The sequence below is a fragment of the Lissotriton vulgaris genome, chromosome 4_1 (assembly GCF_964263255.1).
Source record: "Lissotriton vulgaris chromosome 4_1, aLisVul1.2, whole genome shotgun sequence".
Lineage (NCBI taxonomy): Eukaryota > Metazoa > Chordata > Amphibia > Caudata > Salamandridae > Lissotriton > Lissotriton vulgaris.
The window spans coordinates 2,065,712,830-2,065,736,539 of NC_141691.1; the positions used below are offsets into that span (position 1 = coordinate 2,065,712,830).

Below are 23,710 nucleotides of genomic sequence, written 5' to 3' on the forward strand. Positions count from 1 at the left end.
TTAGTTATTACTGACTTTCTAGGACGCATTTTTTAAATAAAAAGGAGGGGGTGAAAGAGAGATATGTCCATTTGAAGGACATGGGAAGTTTAGGATTAGCACTGTCGTGTCGTGGGTGTGATTGTTGGTTGACTGTACTAAGGAGCACTAGGGAGGAGAGCTGTTTGCACCAGGCCGCGTTATGGCCATTTATTATAGTATTATACCTCTACTTGTGCTATGTACGCTTTTGTAACCTGCACGCATATCACTTTTTCCTCCTGTAATGTACCGATTGCTACCTCATGTATTTTGGTTGCTCACTGTTGTCACTTTTGATTTATATAACTTAACGTTTGCTTTTGTAATTTGTTCACTTGTAATTTTCTCCCCATGTATCATTACTGTTCCTATTGTGACGCGCTCTGACACCTTCGGGTAAAGTCCACGCTGTATAAAATCGCATAAAATAAATAAATGCCTTGGGGTAGACTATAACGAACAGGCCCCAGGCCAGGGGTTAGCATAGGCCCAACCACAGTCAGCAATAAGGGTTAATGCCCTGTTCAGGGGCCGCTCTGCCTGTTACCCTTATTTCAGGCTGCTATCTTGGTAACTCGGCCCGCTTCAGGGTTAATTGGGGCCAACGGGGCCAACCACAGCTTCTCCCCCGGGGAGGGGCGGCCACTGGGCTCCCGCTTTGCTCCTCGGGGGCCCCGCTCTTCCCCCTGGCCTCCCGCCCGCCTCCCCGGGGAGTTACCTTGTTCTTCAGCTCCCACGGGAGCCCTTGCGGGGTCTTTCTTCTCCTGTGGCGGTGGGTCAAGGTGTTCCCCAAGGCTCTATACTTGCACCCACATTGTTCAATCTCTACTTAGAACCACTGGGAAACCTCCTAAGCAAATCCGGGATTCACTATCATCTCTATGCAGATGACACTCAACTCTACCTCAAGGTTGCCTCCACTCATGACCTCTCCATCCTAAGCTCCACTCTCGACTCCATTCAAAACTGGATGTCATCTCATCAATTGATTCTGAATCCCTCCAAAACTGAATTCCTCCTCTTCTCCTCCTCACTCTCTCCTCCCCCGGTTCAATCATGGATGGATCAGATGAATCTACTCAACAATAAACCCATCATTGTCGAAAGCGCAAAATCCCTTGGTGTCATTCTAGACAAAAAACTCAATCTTACTCCCCACATCAATTCTATTGCAAAATCTGCTCGCTACCAACTGCGCCTTCTTTGGGGAATCCGTTGCTTCTTCCCGGAGCAGGACCTTATAACCCTGGTGCAATCGCTGGTCCTCTCCAGACTAGACTACTGCAATTCTCTTCTTACTGGCCTCCCCAAATCTCACCTGTCCCCACTTAAGTCTGTCTTCCATTCAGCAGCTCGTTTCATTTATGGGGCCAAAAGAAGCGATCACATCACACCGATGTTATCCACCCTCCGCTGGCTTCCCTTCGAGGCTAGAGCTATCTACAAGACCGCTTGTATCACCCACAAAGCCTTGCACTCCTCCTCTCCCCGCTACCTGGCGAATAAACTGAAACTCTCTGGAGGCTCTAGACCTTCACGCAATGCGGAGAATCTACTGCTTGAACCTCCCACTTTCAAGAAGGAAAGAACAATGGCCCAATCCTTTTCAGGCAACGCAGTGAGAATCTGGAACTCGTTTCCGCCTCAGCTCCGGACCACCGCCTCCTCCCAGGCCTTCAAAAGGGACCTCAAAGTTCTCCTCCTCCAGAGATACCTCCAAAAGTAATTCACGTCCTCTTGCTATTTGGAGGAAGACTTCCCACTCCTGATATTTTCTACTTTCCATGACCATGGAAGTGCCTTCCCAGTGTTTGTCCTGTGGTTGGAGTGTCTGCCTTTTTGCAGTATTCTCCATGTACTTGTGTTCGGTGCCCTTTTGTAACATGCACACACCACTTTGCCCTTGTAACACACGGTTGCTACCTCTCACATGTTTTTACCTTTGATACTTGCACAAGTGCCACCATGCCTACGTAACGCCTGTTCTTGTGCCTAGCACTTATTGCAGTATTATACCTCAAATTATACTGTTTTCTCTTATAATTACACACTTGTCCTCTTGTGCACTTTTGACTACCGCATGTATTTTTGGTTGCTCACAATTTTTACTACCTCAAGTATTTTGTTTGCTCACAATTGTCACTTTTACCTTTACTACCTCATGTATTTTTGGTTGCTCACAATTTGTACTACCTCATGTATTTTGTTTGCTCACAATTGTCACTATTACCTTATGTAAGTAACGTATGCTTTTGTAATCTGCTCTTTTGTAATGTTTCTCATTATGTTTAATTTCTGTTCCTAATGTGAAGCGCTCTGACGCCTTCGGGTAAAGTCCGCGCTATATAAAAATGCATAAATAAATAAATAAATTCCCTTGCTGGGGCGGGCTCTCTTTCCCCTCACAGCCCTCCGACAGCGTTGTTTACTGCTCCTTGACCTTCGGTGACTTCTAAGGTCCCGACACCAATCAGCAGACTGGCGCGATGGGGCCCGGCCACAGCGGCCAATCGCGAGGCAGGCCAGGTGGGCGCGTCAGCCTGAGCCAATGGCTGCGCGGCAGGGGGCGGGGGCGCGGCCAATGACGAGGCCGGGCGCCCCGTCACGTGAGGCGAGTGTTCCTGCCTCCCGGGGCCTAGTGCGGCCTGTTGTGTGACGCGGCGGCCCTCTCCCAGCTCCGAGGGCTCCCGGGCCGAGTCGATCAGCAGTGGGGGCCTCAACAGACCAACGCCGGGCCGCGGATGCTTCCAGGCGGCGCGGGGCCGCGCCAGTAGTCCCCGGGCCGCGTGGTGAAGATCAGCAGCGCTTCAGGAGCTCCCAGAGGACCGGGGCTGCAGCGGTGAGTGGGGGAGGACAGCGCTTCAAAGGGGCGGCGCTTTCAGGACACACACAGCGCTTGATGGGTCAGCGCTCGGCCAGTATAGCGCTCAGGGACACCCTGTGCCTGGAGGCACAACAATGGTCTCTGGAGCCCCAGCAGGTCTGCAAATTACAGCGCTTCTCAGGGGGGACAGCAGGAGAGCACCTGAGGGGCAATTTAGGCAGTTCAGGACCACAGCTGCGACAGGGCAGTCCAGGGGGAACAGCGCCTAGAGGTATTGGAGCGCTTCGAAGGCAGTTCAGTTCAGGACCACACAGGGGGCACAGGCTGAGCAGGGGAGCGCGAGATAGGTAGAGCACTGGTACCTGGTTGATCCCCAGTAGTCCTTCTTAGCACAGGTAGGTGTTCTTCTCGGCGCTTGATGGTTCCTGCGCCCTTGTGAAGCAGTTTCTCAAGGGGGGGATGGGGGATGAGTTGGTGGCTCGGGCCGGGACAGTAAGTGGAGGTAGGTTTATTATTAAACCTCTGTGTTTGATCCTTTGTTTTATAAACACATTGACTACTGGAGTGTGAGCAGGCATCTTACCTGTCTAGTCTGTGGTAATTATTTCCGTGTGGTGGGAGTGGGGAGCCTTGGAGCTCTAAGCCACCAGTTATCTTTTGTGCATCAGCCCAGGACAGGATCAAGTTTCTGGTATTAAGGCCAGGGGCGGACATGATCATTTTGCTGAGACCAGACGCCGTTGGGTGGGACAATGGAGGAGCTTCCTTGCTCTTCTCAGCACTTTCTTGCTTCGGGAGAATCCGAGCCACCGTGGGGGTAGGTAATAAGCAGTGTGGACAGCCCACATGGTGCCATTAAATAGCAAATTAATTGCATAGAAAAGCAGAGTCACAAGCCCAGATTTCATGGCATCCGTGCTGTCTGTGGGGCAGAGAGCCTGTCTGAATCATCGTTGTATAACCAAAAGAAATTGACCTGTCACTTGAAAGCAGCTGTGGAAGAAATGACTTTACTGGGAGAGCATTATTTGCTTAGTTTAGCGCTACTAAGTGCTACATGTATGTGCACCAGTGTTTGATGCTTGCCGGGATGCATTTATATTACTAATATGCGCTACATTAACAAGAGATGCGTGGCACTTAGCAGGTCTGTCTTTGTCTCAGTCATCCTGCAGGTAATGTTCACCTGCTTAATGTACAACTTCTAAGCACCTGTGGGGCTCAGTGCACCTCTGATCAGTCTCTGCTGTTACCTCAGAGCCCCTGCCCTCCAGTATGCCATAAAGCCCTCTGCAGCCTCTTATCCACCTTCAGCTACAGTGCTCCTTGAGTCCCTTGCAGACTTAGTGCACCTCAAGTCAAGTCAAGTCAGAGAATTTGTATAGCGCACTACATACCCGGAGGGTCTCAAGGCGCTTAGGGAGGGGAGGAGGATTACTTGTCAAATATCCACGTTTTAAGTTGCTTTCTGAATGCTAGGTGGTTCTGGGTAAGGCGAAGGTAAGTGGGGAGTGAGTTCCATGTCTTAGCAGCCAGGTGAGAGAAGGATCTGCCTTCCATGGTGGTCTTGTTGATGCGAGGAACAGTGGCGAGGGCCTGGTTGGAGGAACGTAGTTGGCGGGAGGGGGTGTAGAAGGACAGTCGTGAGTTGAGGCATTCTGGTCCTTGTCGTAGAGTGATTTGTGTGCGTGGGTTAGCAGTCGGAAAGTGATCCTCTTATTGACGGGTAGCCAGTGGAGGTCTTTCAGGTGAGCAGAGATGTGTTCGTTGCGCGGGATGTCTAATATGATCCTGGCTGATGCGTTTTGGATTCGTTGTAGTTTCTTCTGGAGTTTAGCGGTAGTACCTGCGTAGAGGGTGTTTCCATAGTCCAGTCGACTCGTGACCAGGGCATGGGTGACAGTTTTTCTGGTTTCGGTGGGGAGCCAGCGAAATGTTTTTTTGAGCATGCGAAGAATGTTGAAACAGGATGAGGATACGGCGTTGACTTGTCTGTTCATTGAAAGTGAGGCATCCAGGATGACGCCCAGGTTCCGTGCGTGGTCTGTTGGGATGGGTGCTTTTCCAAGGGCTTCTGGCCACCAGGAGTCGTCCCAAGCGGAGGGGGAGGAACCTAAGATGAGGACTTCTGTTTTATCCGAGTTCAGTTTCAGACGGCTGTGTTTCATCCATTCGGCAACTTCTTTCATTCCTTCGTGTAGGTTAGTCTTGGCGGTGCTGGGGTCATTGGTGAGAGAAAGGATTAGTTGCGTGTCATCCGCGTAAGAGATGATGTTGAGGTTGTGTTGGCGGGCGATGGCCGCGAGGGGGCTCATGTATACGTTGAAGAGGGTGGGACTGAGTGAGGATCCTTGTGGTACGCCACAGATGACTTCAGTGGCCTCGGACTTGAATGGTGGGAGGCGGACTCTCTGGGTTCTTCCGGTGAGGAACGAGGTGATCCATTCAAGTGCTGTTCCTTGTATTCCGATGTTTCTGAGGCGTTGTAAAAGGGTGCTGTGGCAGACTGTGTCGAATGCTGCAGAGAGGTCGAGGAGGATGAGGGCGACTGTGTCTCCATTGTCCAGTAGAGTTCGAATGTCGTCTGTTGCTGCGATGAGTGCTGTGTTTTGCTCAGAAGCCAGATTGTGAGGAGTCGAGGGATTTGTTGGCTTCGAGGAAGGCGGCGAGCTGGTTGTTGACAGCTTTCTCGATTACTTTGGCCGGGAATGGAAGGAGCGAAATGGGGCGGTAATTTTTGAGTTCGGTGGGGTCCGCTGTGGGTTTTTTCAGAAGGGCGGTGAGTTCAGTGTGTTTCCAGGTTTCCGGGAAGGCGGCGGAGTAGAAAGAGCAGTTGATGACGTCTCGGAGGTGCAGTGCTATGACGGAGTCTGCTTTGTTGAAGATGTGGTGTGGACATGGGTCTGTGGGGGATCCTGAGTGGATGGAGTTCATCAGGCGGATGGTGTCCTCAGTGGAGATTGGGTTCCAGTCGTTAAGGGTGTTCAAGGGGGGAGAATGTTCAGCATATGGTCGGGTGGGTTGGTCTCCGGGTTGGTTGTCGAAGCTGTTGTGGATGTCTGCAATTTTGTTGTGGAAGAATGAGGCTAGGGAGTCGCAGAGGGCTTGAGAGGGGGTGATGTCGTTGGAGTTGGCCGAGGGATTGGTAAATTCCTTGACGATGTTGAAAAGTTCCTTGCTGTTGTGGGCGTTGTTGTCAAGTCGATCCTTGAATGCTGTTTTCTTGGCCTTTCGGATTAGTTGGTGGTGTGTGCGGGTGGCGTTTTTGAAGGCGTCCTTGGTGCTGGTGGTTGGGTCTCTTTTCCAGGCCTTTTCAAGGGAGCGGCAGAGTTTCTTGGACTTCTTAAGATCATCGTTGAACCATGAGGCTTTCTTGCTGCCAAGTTTGCTTTGACGTTTTTTCAGTGGTGCTAAGGTGTCGGCGGTGTTGGATAACCATAGGGTGAAGTTGGCGGCGGCTTGGTCTGGGTTAGAAGAGTGGGCTGGGGTGTTTAGAAGGAGCGATGAGGAGATCTGGTCGATGGTGATTTTGTTCCAGTTTCTTTGCAGAGTTGGTTGGAGGTGGTTGCTGTGTTTTGGCTTGTTGTAGGTGAAGTGAACGCAGCTGTGGTCAGTCCAGAGGAGATCCGTAGTGTGGCTGAAGGAGACATGATTGCTGGAGGTGAAGATGGGGTCGAGTGTGTGACCTGCGATGTGGGTGGGGGAAGTGACCAGTTGTTTGAGTCCGAGGTTGGCGAGGTTGTCCAAGAGGGTGGTGGTGTTGCGGTCGTTGATCTTTTCAAGGTGAAAGTTTAGGTCTCCCAGAAGGATGTAGTCTTTGGAGGGGAGCGCGTGTGGAGTGATGAAGTCCGTGATGTCTTCACTGAATTTTGCGCGGGGTTCTGGTGGTCTGTAGAGGAGGGTGCCTCTGAGTGTGGTCTTGGGGTCGATGTGGATCTGGAAGTGAAGGTGTTCAGAGTTGGCGAGATTGACGTCAGAGCTGGTTGAGATGCGGATTGATTTTTTATGGACGATAGCGATTCCTCCTCCTGTGTGGCCGGTACGGTCCTTGCGTGTGATCTTATAATCTTCGGGGATGGCAATGGTGATGTCTGGGGTGGAGGAAGTGTTCATCCATGTTTCTATTAGGAAGGCGACGTCTGGGGAGATGGTGTCTAGTAGATTCCATAGGTCAATGGCGTGCCTGTGGACCGATCGGGTGTTGAGAAGGATGCATTGTAGGTGGTTGGGGTCGTGGATCTGTGGTGTGGTCGTAGCGGAGGTGTAGTCGGTGCCGATGAATTTGCAGGAGTAGCAAGAGAAAGGTCCATGGGTGTGTCCAGGCGCGGCTTGGACGCAGTTGGGGGAACGGCCGGGGTTAAGGGCTAGGAGGGTGGCGGCATCGTAGGTAATGCGGGAGGGCTGGGCAGCACGGGGACCAGGGGGTCTGGCGCTGGGCGCGGACGGGCGTAGACAGGCTTACCTTCGGCGCGGCTGGGGCGCGGTCGCTGCGCGTGAATGCTGCGCGCGGGAGCTACTGTCATATATGGAGAGTGGAGGGGGAGGGGCGAGGGCGGCTCAGCTGGGAGGCAGGTCGGGCACACGAGGACCACAACAACAAACAAAATGGAGGCGGAGGGGGGAGCAGAGCGGAGCGCTATTGGCAAACGCGCAAACAATGTTATGTACAGCAAGCACAATGAAATAATTTGAGCGCTAATGAGGCAAATCGGTAAACAAGCAGGCGAAATAAAATGCAGCTTAATGAAGTGAATCTGAGCAAAGCTCTGAGCAAACCTCTGAGCTCTCTGCTGCCTCAGTGCTCCTCTGAGCTCCCCACAGCCTGACTGCACCTCTGAACCCCCTGCGGACTCAATGCTCTTCAGAGCCTCCTTCAGCATTCAGTGCTCCTCTGAGCTCCTGCAACCTCAGTGGTCCTTTGGACTCCTGCAGCCTCATTGCTCTTCTGAGTTCCATGGAGCCTCTGTTCTCCCATGATCCTCTGCAGCCTCGGTGCTCCTCTGAGCTCCCTGCAGCCTCACTGCTCCTCTGAGCTCCCTGCTGCCTCTGTTCTCCCATGAGCCTCTGCAGCGTCAGTGTTCCTCTGAGCCCCAGCAGTGTATGTGCTTCTCTAAGCTCCCTGCAGCCACAGTGCTCCTCTGCCCCCCAGCAGCCTCAGTGCTCCTCTGAGGTCCCTGCAGCCTCAGTTTGGATGGGTGCGTTTCGGGGAAGACGCGTTTGTTGTTGGCTACAGCCCCATTGGCATTCATAGACCGGGGGCAGGTATCTCACTTATGTCCCGGATGTTTGCTGATGGGATATCAAATGTACATGCTGGGGCTATATGCTTTGGTTCTTGAGTATGCCTGCTGGGCTCCGGTGGGGGCAGTGGGTGTCCTCCCCTGATTTAATGTACCGTTGTCTGCTTTAATTGATACAATCAATAAAATAAAGTTATTTACAAAAAACAACTCACCATCAGTTGTGTTTTTAAATTGTAAGTCCATGGACATGAAATTTGGGTTCCACATATCCGCCCCATTGGAAATTAGACTATAATAAGGCAATCCAAATGTTAAACTATTGGAGCAATAGGCCTTGCAGAAATCAAAAATGAATTTAAGTGTATTTTACTATCAGTAGATTAAAAACGTAAAAGTGCATGTCCTATTTTTTTAAATGGAATACACCCCACCCCGCTCATGGGCTGGTTATCAGTAGTAAAGTGCCATGATTCCTAAAGCCAGCAAAAACGAAGTCGGAAAAAACAGGTCAGAAGGCAAAAAGTCAGGAGAAACCACGAAAGGATATTGACTCTAACAATCTGCAAAAAGCAACGTTTCTTATGGATAAGGCTAAGCATGTGCAATCTGAACAGGGAAAGCTTTGCTGCTATGGATCGCCCTTAGGGTTTTTACAGTTATTGTTGAGAAATTGATATATGCTTTTGCCTTTAAAGTTAAGAACATGATTGTAAGTATCCATTTCCATGTCAATTTTAGTATCCACAACACATAAATTCCATTGTGACTGATAAGTGTAAAGTAGCGACACAGGCCATGAGATTGCTCAGGTCAGCGGTTGTGTGATAGCAGCACATGCTCATGAGATTGCACAGGTCAGCGGTTGCGTGATAGCGGCACAGGCCATGAGATTGCTCATGTCAGCGGTTGTGTGATAGCAGCACAGGCTCATGAGATTGCACAGGTCAGCGGTTGTGTGATAGCGGCACAGGCTCATGAGATTGCACAGGTCAGCGGTAGTGTGATAGCGGCACAGGCTCATGAGATTACACAGGTCAGCTGTTGTGTGATAGCGGCACAGGCTCATGAGATTGCTCAGGTCAGCGGTTGTATGACAGCAGCAGTTTTTGTTGCAATATCTTCATACAAATAGATATAATGCAAGCCTTGCCATACAAGTCATGCTGTAATTATTTTAACACAAGGGTCATTTCATTTCATTTCACAGCCTCAGTGCTATTTAGAGTTTGTAGGGAGCCCAGAGGAGCACTGAGGCTACAGGGAGCTCAGAGGCGCTCAAAGACTGCAAGAAGCCAAGAGGATTACTGACTGACTGTTGTCTTCTCTTGTCACTTGCTACCAGAAGACACATCCCTGATTCTCTAAAGTACTTGCTTGGCAACAAGAGGATTAGTCACTGAGATAATTGTCACAAAAGAGACCGACAGAGAGAGAGAGAGAGAATCATAGCCAAAAAAACATACAGAAGGAAAAATCTACGAGAGACTGAGACTGTCTTTTAGACTTGTCGGCGGCTTTTGATATGGTCAGCCATACCATCTTGCTGGACCGTATCGCTAAGCTGGGGATCACAGGCCAGGTGCTTAAGTGGCTGGAATCCTTCCTGTCAGGACGAACTCAGAGGGTGCAGCTGGGAGACCAGCTGTCTGGGATTAGTGATGTGACATGGAGTGGGCCCCAGGGGTCGGCACTATCCCCCCTGCTCTTTAATATTTATTTACAACCGCTGGTGAAGGAGCTTATGCGTAGGAATTGCGAAATCTTCAATTACGCAGACGATACCCAGCTATTGGTTCAGCTGGAAGTCACCAAAGAGGCCCAGGAATCAATGAGGAACCTGCTCAGTTTCACTGTCAACTGAATGACTAACAATCTGTTGAAAGTGAATGCTGATAAAACTTTAGGTGCTGGTGATCAGCAACCGAGGGAATCCCTGGGGTGACCTGTATTGGCCCCCAGAGTTAGGAACTACTCCCTCTCCTTGGATGGTGGTAAAAAGCCTGGGTCTGAGGATCGATGCAGACCTCTCGATGGCCCCTCAAGTTTCAGCTGTGGTTGGCTCTTGCACAGGTGTGTTGAGGCAATTACGAAAGCTAGTCCCCATCTTATCAGCCTCCACCCTGCAATCGATCGTATCTGCCACAGTTATCTCAAGACTCGACTATGGCAATTCCTTATATCTCGGCTTGCCACAGAAGCTGTTGAGGAAGCTGCAGGTAGTACAGAACGACGCAGCCAGGCTGATCTACCCCATGCCCAGAAATTTGCACGCAACCCCCCTGCTCCAGAAGCTGCACTGGCTACCGGTGAAATTCAGAGTTCAGTTTAAGTGTCTCTGTGTGGCCCATAAGGCACTCTTTGGGAAAGCCCCAGAGTACATTAAGCAATGTCTGAAGAGATATGTTCCTGGTAGATCTCTGCACTCAGGAAAAACTTTCAATTTGATTCAACCCAGGTTCAAGCTAAAAACCAGAGGAGGTAGGGCCCTGTCTGTGCTTCTCCCGCAATTTTGGAATGAGCTCCCGGCCACTTTGAAGAATCACAGCTACTACCCTTCAGAAAAAAACTGAAAACCCACCTATTCAGAAAGGCAATGACTTCAGCTTAATTGGGGAGACAGCAGAGGGTGTGGGGTAACAGTGTGTTATGTTCTTCTGTTAAGCGCTTAGAGACCGGCGGTGATAGGCGCTATATAAAAAATTTATAACATAACATAACTGGTAGAGTAACACATACAGAGAGTGAGGCTGTATCTCAAAACTGGGCTTTTTCTTTGGCAGTGGTGCACTGGACAAACTAGTGCACTAATTAAAATCGAGAAACTATAATTCACATTTATTCTCTGTGACTCCAGAGCTTAATCTCTCTAGGACAGCCACCATTGCCTTCCTTCTTCTGTGCCTCCCCACTCAAAATTACTCTTTCTCATCCTGCTTCATCGTTTTATAGCCACGTGGCTGAACGCAGCGATTTCCTTTCATTTGTAAAGGTATAAAAATGTGTTTCTCGTTCACAGAATCAAAAGGACCTGCAGCACTTCACCACCAGAAAAGTCCTGCGCTGCATCACAAGAAGAAGAATTGTTTCTATGTGCAGAGTCCAAGCAAAGATCCACTTGAAGCCCGGCCCTGTGTACTCATTGTGCAGTTTATTCCGAGGAGAAACACTGACCTAGTGTGAGATAAAGCTTCATACAGAGCTCATCATTATTGCTACTGTGAAGATCCGACCAAGGGATAACCGGTATCTTTACATAAAGCGAAAAGGATTTGGTAAATGTTTTCTATATGTATAATAGATGTTCAGTTCAGACGAGAAATCATATTAATGTACGTCTGAGAAAAGCTTCACTCAGAGCTCACATCTGTACTTGCATCAGATGATCCATAATGAGGCTGATCCACACAAGTGTACAAAGTGTGTAATTGTTTTCATTCTAATGTAAAATCAGTTCAAACATCAGAATATTCTCAAGAGACACCATACCAGTGTAAGACGTACAAGTAAAGCTTGACTTGCTGAACTTTCTGTTGTATTATCAGAGAATGCTTTCAGGAGAGAGCTCTACCAGTGTACAGAATATCGCAAAGTTGTACTGAAGGAACTTTGCTGGTTAGCCATCAAATAGTTAAATCTGAGGATAGGTCACACCAGTGTACAAATTGTGGGAAAGCTTCACTGAACCAAAGAAGATGTTGCGACACCAGAGTCCATACTTGTGAGAAACCCTACAGTTGTACCAAATGTGGAAAAAACTTCACAGAGAGACAATTTGTTGATTCACGAGAGAGTCCATACTGGTGAGAAGCCCTATCCTTGACTAGAATGTGGAAAAAATGAATTTGTTGATTTATCATAGAGTCCATTCTGGTGAAAAAACATATAATTATACAGAATGTGTGAAATGATTTCCTCGAAAAATAAACCTTTTGGTGCATCAGAGAGTCCATACTGGTAAAAAACCTTATCATTGTACAGAATGTGAGAAAAGCTTCTGTTCAAAAACAATTCTTATGGTACATCAGAGAGTCTATACTGGTGAGAAACTTTATCATTGTATGGACTGTGGAAAAGGCTTCAGTCGGAAGATCACGCTGTTGAGACATCAGTTAACCTATACTAATGAGAAACCCTAACACTGTACAGCAGGTGGAAAAAGCTTAACCAATATGTCCATGCTGGTGAAGCCTCAAAGAATCGATCCCAGTCAGAAACCCTATCCGTGTACAGAATGTGGAAAAAACTTCAGTTAAAAACACAGCCTAGTGGTGCATCAGAGAATCCAATCTATTGAAAAATCTTTTCAGTGTACAGAATGGGGGAAAAGTTTCAGCCTTAAGTACTGTATGTTAAAGCACCAAAGATTCCACACTGCTGAGAAACCCTACCGCTGCAGAGAATGTGGAAAAACGTCAGTGAGAAACACAACCTAGTGGTGCATCAGAGAACCCATAGTGGCGAGAAACCCTTTTGTTGTACAGAGTGTGGAAAAAACTTCAGTAAGAAACAAAAGTTAGTGGAGCATCACAGAATCCATACTGGCGAGAAATCCTTCGATTGCGGAGAATGTGGAAAAAACTTCAGTGAGAAGCATTACCTAGTGGAGCATCAGAGAATCCATACTGGCGAGAAACCTTTCCACTGTGGAGAATGTGGAAATAACTTCAGACAGAAGCGCATGCTAGTGGTGCATCAGAGAATCCACACTGGCGAGAAACCTTTCCACTGCGGAGAATGTGGAAAAAACTTCAATCAGAAGCGCACCCTAGTGGTGCATCAGAGAACACATAGTGGCGAGAAACCATTTTGTTGTACAGAGTGTGGAAAAAACTTCAGTGAGAAGCACCACCTAGTGGTGCATCAGAGAATCCATACTGGTGAGAAACCTTTCCTCTGTGGAGAATGTGGAAAAAACTTCAGTCTGAATCGTAGCCTAGTGGTGCATCAGAGAACCCATAGTGGCGAGAAACCCTTTTGTTGTACAGAGTGTGGAAAAAACTTCAGTAAGAAACAAAAGTTAGTGGAGCATCACAGAATCCATACTGGCGAGAAACCCTTCCATTGCGGAGAATGTGGAAAAAACTTCAGTCAGAAGTCCAGCCTAGTGGAGCATCAGAGAATCCATACTGGCGAGAAACCCTTCCACTGCGGAGAATGTGGAAAAAACTTCAGTTACAAGCACAAACTAGTGGAGCATCAGAGAATCCATACTGGCGAGAAACCCTTCCACTGCAGAGAATGTGGAAAAAACTTCAGTCAAAAGAAGTACCTAGTGGTGCATCAGATAACCCATAGTGGTGAAAAACCCTTTTGTTGTACAGAGTGTGGAAAACACTTCAGTGGGAAACAAATACTAGTGTTGCATCAGAGAATCCATACTGGCGAGAAACCGTTCCACTGTGGAGAATGTGGAAAAAACTTCAGTCAAAAGCGGTACCTAGTGGTGCATCAGAGAATCCATAGTGGTGAGAAACCCTTTTGATGTACAGAGTGTGGAAAACACTTCAGTGAGAAACAAATGCTAGTGGTGCATCAGAGAATCCATACTGGCGGGAAACCTTTCCACTGTGGAGAATGTGGAAAAAACTTCAGTCGCAAGCACATCCTAGTGGTGCATCAGAGAACCCATAGTGGTGAGAAACCCTTTAGTTGTACAGAGTGTGGAAAAATCTTCAGTAAGAAACAAAAGTTAGTGGTGCATCAGAGAATCCATACTGGCGACAAACCCTTCCACTGCGGAGAATGTGGAAAAAACTTCAATCACAAGCACAACCTAGTGGAGCATCAGAGAATCCATACTGGCGAGTAACCCTTTTCTTGTACAGAGTGTGGGAAAAGCTTCACTTTAAAGAGAAGACAGTCGTCACATCAGAGAATTCATACTAAACCGTATTGGTGCACAGAATGTGGAAAACGCGTCTCTCATCCAAGCACACTGTTCAGACATCAGAGAATCCACACTGGTGAGAAAACCTACCTCTGCACAGAATGCGGAAAAAGCTCCAGTGAGAAGTGCAACCTAGAGGTGCATCAGAGAATCCACACTGGTGAGAAACCCTTTCCGTGTACAGATTGTGGGAAACGCTTTACTTTCAAGATGAATCTGTTGAGCCATCACAGCATTCATACTGATTAGAAACCGTATTGGTGCACAGAAGTGAAAGAAGCTTCATTTGGAAGCTGCACCTAGAGGAGCATCAGGGAGGTCACACTGGTGAGAAACCCTACCTCTACTCAGAACGTGGAAAATACCTCTGTGAGAAGTGCTGCCTGGTGGCGCATCAGAGAACCCATACTACTGAGAAACGCTTTCAGTGTAAAACTGTTTTATAAGCTTCTCTCTAAAGTGTAACCTGTTGAGACATCAGAATACTCATACTAATGACAAACTATAGCGGCAAACAGAATATGGGAAATGCTTCTATCTGAACAGCACACTGTTAAGACCTCAAATAATCCATTCAAGGGACAAACCATAAAAATGGAAAGAATGTGGGAAAAGATTCACTCGAAGCATAGGTCTGTTCCGACATAAGAGGATTCATCCTCAATAAAGGCTGATTTAGTGTAGCAAGTGTATGTACACCCTGATATATTAAATAAAATGTTAAATAAGTAATCTATGCTGCTCCCATATAATTGCCTATATTTTCGAACTTTCAACTGTGTTTTTTGTGTGTGCTTTTCCGTGATGCACAATGCTTAAAATAGAGAATTACTGCACCACAAACTGCTAATATGCTTACTGACGTACTGGTAAGGTGAGAAACATGGCCATATCTATAAATAATGGATCATTGGCTGACCCTTCGACTGCAAACATTAAGCCAGCTATAAACACTTGTAGAAAATTTTGTATATGTTCTTTTTTTTAAAAATTATTTTTATTGCCATTTCTTTTTAATGACAACCAATCATTGTATATTTTCAATATCAAAACAAACAAAACATATCACTCCAATGCACCATAAACTGCTTATATGCTTAATGACGTACAGGTAGGGTCAGAAACATGGCCACATCTATAAATAATGGATCATTGGCTGACCCTTCGACTGCAAACATTAAGCCAGCTATATACACTTGTAGAAAATTTTGTATATGTTCTTTTCTTTTTTTTAAATTATTTTTTTTGCCATTTTTTGTTAATGACAATAATTGTATATGTTCAATATCAAAATAAACAAAACATATCACTGCAGTTGACCTTCGACTCAGATGATTATCAGGCTTACTGTTGCACCCACCTCGCCGACTTCAAGTCAGTTATACAGCGATTCCCAAGACAGGATGTCCCCTCAAGCGATACCGCCTTTTATCGCTACACCTGATCTCCCTCCCATGATCCCACTGTCCTCGTCATCCTCTGTTGGGTACAGGTAACTGCCTTCCTTGGCCTCTAATCATCCCAACCCACTAAACCTCTTTGTGACCACCTCCTACACACAATACAATTGTCCCTTCACCCCCCCTCAAATTCACCAGACAACCCATCAAAGCGAACAGGGACTCCGCAAGACATTAACAACTCGCTCTCTCCCTCGGAACATTGCACCACTGCCCCAGACCATCCAGACATTACTCGAGGCACCTCTCGTACGTGGGATCTCACCACTTAACCTCTACTCTTTTACCAACACTCAGACCTGACTACGTGTTTGGAGAGAGAACTCTCCAATTCCGCCTTCTCTCGTATGTACTTCATGAACTGAAATCCCTCTGAATTGAGCATTTACCCGGATCAGTTCTCTGACTTCCTTAGGAAAGCTGCCCATGCCCGCTAGTGCATTCCCTTGCCTTGACCAGCACGCCTCGCACCCTACCTCTAAAACCTTACCCCTCCCTAATGCCCCATCCCACCCTAGAAGAATGAAGGCCAATCTTCTAACCAGTGATATTGAGGGTCTATCTACTCCTCATACTCTAATACCCTAGACAATATCAAGTCTCCTCTGGGTCAAATTCAAGGCATTGATGCCAACCCACACCGGGAACCCTCACATAATCTCAGAGTTATAAATAGTGACATCCTCAAGAGAGTGAACATCATGCAGACCCATACCTCACACACACTTGAAATGTGTACTACTCAACTGCAGATCAGTCAGTAACCATGCCTCCGATATCTTTAACCTCATCCAAAATAAAAAGCTAGATATCATCATCCTCACGAAAACATGGCTAAATCCCGCTTCCACCCCTATCATAGACATCCTAATTCCTCCTAGTTATGATATAATCCGTCTTGATAGATCTTCTTGAACTCACTGACGTCTATAACTCTACTATGTCTAGTATCATGGATTCAATAGCACCACTACAACAGAAAAATGCCTCTTCCAAAATCTCCAAACCTTGGTTCAACAACAATCCAAACTTGGAACACTGCAACTTAGGAGCAGCAGAATGAGCCTGAAATTCCATACCTTTCTCGGATCATTTAAAAGTTCTTAGATCGGTAAGGAGTTGTATGTATTCGCCGTAACAATCGACTGTACTATTTTTAAAAACTGCCTACAATTGTCTCTGATTAACTAGTGAATTAATTCTGCCCAGGCCCCGGTCCGCCACGGCGTATGCCGTTTGTTGCGGAGGGTCACATAGGCAGCATACTCACTTCCGCTTTCCCAGACGGAAGAAATAGGTAGCGCTCTAGTAGATCTGGCCCCCTTCCCTATTTAACATCGAGGGAGGCGCGAACGCGCGCAGCGGCGCGCCAAAGCCAAGCCCGTCTGCGCCCGTCCGCGCCAGAACGCTGCCAGCTGCCACACCACTATCCTCAGCATAGTCCGGTCTTCTTACTGCACCCTCACCCTTGATAATGGCTACAACAACCTCACCTCATATCAGGTATGCACGAAATGAGCTATTAGAGTTAATCTGTCCTCTTTTTACGGTATCAGAAAGACTACTAACTGATCTCCGGAAGGCACCCTGTGCTGTTAACCCAGAGCCATTAGTGAAGACCTGCATCAAGATAGATGATGCTCAGACCAATTCCACTAGCCCCTCACAGGCAAAATATACAGCCATATACTTTGATACCAGATCCATCCCAAGACACGCTCTGGAGATATGGAGTCTTCTTGACCTTGAAAAAGCAGACCTGAGCTTTATATCTGAGACATGGCTACACGAGCATGCCATTCCTGATCTTCATATAGCCTTTCCCCAGCAGTACTCTATAGCCAGATCTGATAGAACAGGGGGAAAGGAGGAGGAGTACTGGTAGCAGCTAAGGAGAGCATGAATGTTCATATTATAGAAAGCCTTGTGGTAAATGAATCTGAAATCATAGTTTTCAGAGTGAACAGCCTGGGAAAAGAAAAAACATGGAAAGGGGCTTTGCTATACCGACCCCCTGGGAATAAAGGAGACTTTGCCAACATCCTATTGGAAACTATAGCCCCTCACGTATTGACAGCGGACTATTTCTTATTATTGGGTGATTTTAACTATCACGCTGACGACCCGTCTAATACTGACACAGAAAAATTAATCTCTTCTATGAACACCCTCAATCTGACACAAAAGATTAATGGCCCTACCCATCAAGCTGGTCATACCCTTGATCTCCTATTCACCAACTCTCCTAATGTCTTGATAGCCACCCCTATTCCACTACTGTGGACCGATCACTTTCTTGTGAAATTCTCCATAAACAGCCACAGATCAGAAATCATAATAAATAAAAACCAAAAATCTTGTCGAAATATGAAAAAGATAACTTTAGCTGCCTTCGCTGAGAATTTTGCGATAGACCAAAGAGATCCAAAGGAAAATGTCAATCTTGCAGCTATGCACCTGGAGTCCGCCGTCGGTAAGGCACTGGACAAGACAGCCCCTCTACGAATGGTGCACTGTAGGGAGAAAATTTCGCCCTGGTTCACTGACCAATTAAACAAGCATTGGAAATGCAATAGGTCTCGCATTAGGAAAGTTTGAGCGACTGGTATTGTAAATGACCCTTTTTTATTTGTGTTGGTTTTAAGAATAGCAAAATTAATAGCTTTGTCAGTTACAATGTCAATAGTTTTAACTTTCGCAAATGTGACACCTATAGCATTTGTAATGCAATGTGTGTTGTATTTACGTGAGTTAGATGTATTGATATTACAAATAACAATGGCTTTTAATTTTGTAAATAATTAATACTTAAATAAAAGTTATTGTAATTTATAATGGCAATAGCTTAAATGTTTGTAAATAACTTTTGTGAAGATTAAAGTTCAGTGTATTTTATTGTGACGAAAATCCAAGAATGTTGCATTTGCACCTACACACACAGAGAGCCACACACACACATATAGATGTGGTGATGGTGGATCTGGGGGATGTGGTGGTGGTGATGGTGGTGATGGTGGTGGATGTGGTGGTGGTGGTGGTGATTGTGGATGTGGAGGTGGTGGATGTGGAGGTGGTGGATGTGGAGGTGGTGGATGTGGAGGTGGTGGTGGTGGATGTGGAGGGGGTGGATGTGGAGGGGGTGGCTGTGGAGGTGGTGATGTGGAGGTGGTGGTGGTGGTGGATGTGGTGGTGGTGGTGGTGGTGGTGGTGGTGGATGTGGTGGTGGTGGATGTGGTGGTGGTGGATGTGGTGGTGGTGGAGGTGGTGGATGTGGAGGTGGTGGATGTGGAGGTGGTGGATGTGGAGGTGGAGGTGGTGGATGTGGAGGTGGTGGATGTGGAGGTGGTGATGTGGTGGTGGTGGATGTGGTGGTGGTGGTGGTGGATGTGGTGGTGGTGGTGGATGTGGTGGTGGATGTGGTGGTGGTGGATGTGGTAGTGGTGGATGTGGTGGTGGTGTGCGTGGTGGTGGTGGATGTGGAGGTGGTGGTTGTGGTGGTGGTGGTGGTGGTGGATGTGGTGGTGGTGGATGTGGTGGTGGATGTGGAGGTGGTGGATGTGGAGGTGGTGGATGTGGAAGTGGTGGATGTGGAGGTGGTGGATGTGGAAGTGAGGAGATGGAGGGCAGGTGATGGAGCGCACTGAGGAATGCTTGTAGGTGTGTGTGTAGGCGATGAGGGTGTGAAGCAGCAGGAAAAGACAGCACCAACCCTAACGAAAACGAGTTAAAAAAATAAATAAAACAAGACGGAGGGCATTGCTGTGGGGAGGGGGGAGGAGAAATGCGACACGGCGGGCAGGGAAGGGGGCGGAGCGGGGAGAGCGACAATGAGGGTGTGAAGCAGCAGGGGACTTTGAAGTGAAGCTAAGCTTCACTTCAAAGGTGTGGGAGGAGTGCGGCTGAGGGAACAGATGGTGATTTGATGATGTGCATGCGCATTTTAGGTCAATGCGCAAGCGCATTGACCTAAAAGCCACGGGCACAGCACCAAATCGCCCAGTTGGGTAAAGTCTGTTTAAGACGCTATAGTCTCGCTCTGCTCAATGCGCTTGCGCATTGAGAGGCGAGACCTAAAAACCTCAAAACCTTAACAAGAAATGCGGAGAAAACATGGCGGAAAAATAAAGATCCAAAACGACCGTAAAACCTATCAAACCCTACACACTAAATATATGAGGGAAATAAAAACAGCAAAAAGAACACACATAGCCGAACGAATCACCAAAGCCGAGAACTCAGCTAAGGAGCTTCACCACATCTTAAAAGAATTCACTTCCTTTAAAAGTCCACAAGCAACACCAAAAACTGACGAATGGACGGAAGTCCTTTCCAAATTTCTGGATGATAAAATCATAAATATATGCAAATCCTTCGAAATGGAGAATACATCCCACCAATATCTAGAACAGGACCCATACACGAAAGAATCTGTATACACAAAAGACTCATCCCCGAGACGGGCTACTTTCGATTTGTTGGACAACGAAAAAACTATGCTACTAGGACATAAAATTAAATCAGGCTCCCCCAGTGACCAGTTAACCTCCAAACTATTTTCCACTCTTGCCCCAGCGCTAGTAGACTCTCTTTCCGACCTCTTAAACACATCCCTGAAAGAAGCGGAATTCCCAAAAATTTGGAAGGCGGCAAGAGTTAAACCCATATTTTAAAAAAATGGCGCTGATGCAAACACTTTTTTAAACTATCGCCCCATTTCCTTGTTGCCATACTCAGGGAAAGTGTTGGAGGCATTTGTAAATGAACAACAGGTAAACTACCTGGAGAAGAATAACTTACTCGATCCCTCACAGTCAGGTTTCCGGGCTGCCCACAGCACGGAAACAGCTCTGATCGAAGTTGCCGACAACATTAGACTTGCTCTTGACAAACGTCAATCCTCTATTCTTGTGCTTTTGGATCTGTCGGCTGCCTTTGACACCATATCCAACCAGTTCTTGATTAGAAGACTGTGGGAGTGTGGTGTCAAAGGGCAGGTTTTCAAATGGTTTGTCAGTTATTTGACTAACCGAGCAACTACATTGCAAGTAGATCATACTCTGGCCAGTACGCGGCCCGTTACAAGAGATGTGCCCTAGGGCTGTATTCTGAGCCCTTCGCTTTTTAACGTTTATCTGGCCCCCCTGGCCAAAGTTATCAGGGCATACGGGTTTGACGTGTTATCATACGCGGATGATACGCAAATATTGGTCACACTAGGCCCTGACGCAAACGACACGCGACGACCCTGTGCAATTTATTTTTATTTCTCCATATATCAAGCAAATCCCAACCATTCGCCCATTGATTCAATGCTTCCGCATGTTTCCTACTTTCTGCTGCATGTCGTGGGGGATGATACCGGTCAAGTGAGATATCCAGCACTGCATTGCAGTCTCCTTCTATTATCCAGTCATGGTCTGACCATTCAGCTAGTACCCTGCTAAGTGTAGTGAGGAACGACATCTGGTTCGTGTTTGGTGCATACACACTGCCAAGTACAATAGGGGAACCATCCAACGTCCCCCTCACCATTACATATCTGCCCTCTGTGTCCACTCTTTTCTCTATCATTTTAAAGGGAACATAGTTTCCGATCCACACTGCTGCTCCTCTCGAGAATGCGGAATAAGTAGTGGCAAATAATTGGCCTTTCCATTTCTTTTGTAGTTTAGCACTTTCTGCACCATTAGGATGGGTCTCTTGGAGGTACGCTATAGTCACCTGTCTCCTGTGTAATTGCGTTAGGATTCTATGTCTCTTGTGTATTGAACCCATACCCCTTACATTCCAGGTGCATAACTTATATGTGTTAGGAGTCTCCATGGCAGGGTGTGTCCATTCCATAGCTCAAACTCAGGACAAGTGTCACGTATTGTATGTAAGTAGAATTCACAAGTGCCCTCATTGTAAAAAACTCTCTAACCTTAAGGTCTCCATCTGCGAAGATCCGGGGACCAAACATCAACGCCCAACGTGGGCAACAAATAAACAAATTTGTGTCTGCGATTGGGCGCCCTTACTCACCAAGTGGCCGCTGTTACGTACAGCAATTTACCCTGGTTCTAAAACATATCCTGCTCCTACTTGCCCACCTCCACCCTTGCACTTCCACATCATACATTACCAACTGGTGTCGATAGTAGTCACAATTAGAATTCGTTCGCCATCTGTGCAGTGATTGTCGGGAACAATTGCACGCTAGTGACAGAGCTTGACAGTTCCGTGTGCTAGTTCGAATTGCCTCCCGTATTCCATTTCGTCTCTGGCATCATGCGCTGTCAGCGCATCAGTCATAAGCAAGGTCACTGTCGAGTTCGATCTTGTCCTGTCCTGCGTCTTCCGACCTTTCGCATTAGGTTTCTCCATGCTGCTGTCCCATGCAGTGGGTCCCGCCTCTCCCCGTCGAGCTGATCCCTCCTCTCTGTCCTCCTCCATTGGATCCTGTGTGTGTTGCGGTGTAAGTGCCACTTCTATCCACTCCGAGGCCTCTTCGGGGGAGTAAAAAAAGTAAGTTTTGTTACCGTGCATACTTTTTAGGCGGGCTGGAAAAAGAAGTGCGTACTTCAGATTAAGATCACGTAGCTTGCGTTTTACACCCAAGAAAGTCGATCCGGCCTTCTGGACTGCAGGCGTGAAATCTGGATAAATAGATATTGTTTTATTTTCAAATTTCAAAGGAGCTTTTTCCCGGGCTGCTCTGAGTACCGAGTCTATATGTTTATAATGCAGCAAGCGTGCAATCAGGGGTCGCGGCGGGGCCCCCAGTTTCGGCGGTTTCGGAGGCATTCTGTGTGCCCTCTCCACACTGTATAGGGAAGTAAGGTCCGTAGGGCCCACCATTGTCTTCAGCCAATCTTATACAAACTGTGTGGGGTTTCTACCCTCGCTGCGTTCCGGTACCCCCAATATGCACACATTGTTTCGGCGCGAGCGCCCTTCTGCCTCGTCCACCCTGTCTCTCAAAGTCTTAAGCTGCTGTGCTATGTTCTCAAGTTTCGTTGAGTGTTCTGTTTGTTGCGGAATCAGATTGTCCAATTCAAGTTTGTGTTCCTGCACTTTCTCCGCTATCTTGTTTTGGTCGGCTTTCAGAAACGCCATGCCCGTTGCCATTGCATCCATCCGTGATTCCAGCGCTTCCCTGGAGGCCCGTATTTCCAACTTAGCCTCCTGTGTGTCTTTGCCCGTCGGTGGTATGATGTCGTTGTTAGAAGAGGTCAGCAGGTCCTCAGAGCCAGTAGACTGTTGTTCGGCGTCCGCCACAGGTTCCTGTTGCTTGAGCCTGTGTCTGCCCATGATTGCGTGCGGGATGTGTGTTATGGGCCAATGTTTCGAGGAAATGCTTTGTTCCCACTGTGGTGGCTCCCGTGGTAGACTGTCACTGCGCTATATCACTCACTTCTCACAGGACAATCCGGTATCCCCCGTGTCTGGTCAGGGGGAGAAGCGTGAGGGGGGGATCTCCCCTATGTTGCTCGCAGCGCCGTCACAGCTCACACTTTATATTGGTAACCTCTGCCAATACGCTGGTGTTCAGTCTCCAACTGTGCTAAGCGCAGGTTGTATGGCATATGCAACCGCTCCGCGCCGGCAGGCAACCGTCCGGGCGTCAGGCCGCCACCCAGGGACAAGTTCGCAGGGTGTACTAGTCCCATATGCCTCACGCACTTTATGGGGAGTAGCAGCGTAGCTTTCCTCTAGTGTACCAACAGGGCAACGGTGTAGCCTCTTGTCCGTAGTAAAAGCGTTCTCGCTTGTGCGCCTCACCTTTTGCCATGCAATCGCTCCCGGGCTTGGGGGGCATTCAATGGAGCATATGTGTGGTGCGAGTCGGCGCCGATCACAGCAAAATGGAGCCCGATTTGAGCTGCTCCAATGTCCGGGTATTCACTCCTTCCCAGCCCAGCGTTCCGGATGCAGACCGGTTCCCTCCACAACAATTCTCCCCTCCGACACTCCACTCGGTGACTCTTCCCCAAATGTCTCTCTAGCCGGGCCGGTATCGCATATCTTCGCACAGCGGCTCCGCCAAAGATGGGGTTCTCCACGGCGGCGTCCCCGGGGTCAGGTATACTCCGTCTCCGCTCAGCAGCTCGCACCGTAGATCTTTGAGGAGCAGATGTCTACTTCCCTCGTCTGCGTGGGTCGCGGTGTGCACAGCTCTGAAAGTCGGGTCTATGGCTTGGGTCGTGCGTCGATCGCACCCTGGTCCGCTCCTCCCCCAACTCCAGGTCGCGGTCTCCGACAGTCCACAAGGCCGCACAGTTCCCGGCGGTGT

The 23,710-nt window shown here is 47.9% G+C and overlaps 1 pseudogene across 1 annotated transcript; it reads left to right on the plus strand.

The window, feature by feature from the left end:
• Positions 1–2,647: 2,647 nt before the first annotated feature.
• On the plus strand, positions 2,648–15,726 carry LOC147724996 (uncharacterized; annotated as a pseudogene). Its single transcript, XR_015309944.1, has 2 exons — positions 2,648–2,860; positions 11,105–15,726. The product of XR_015309944.1 is annotated as an uncharacterized LOC147724996 (transcript).
• Positions 15,727–23,710: the final 7,984 nt, after the last annotated feature.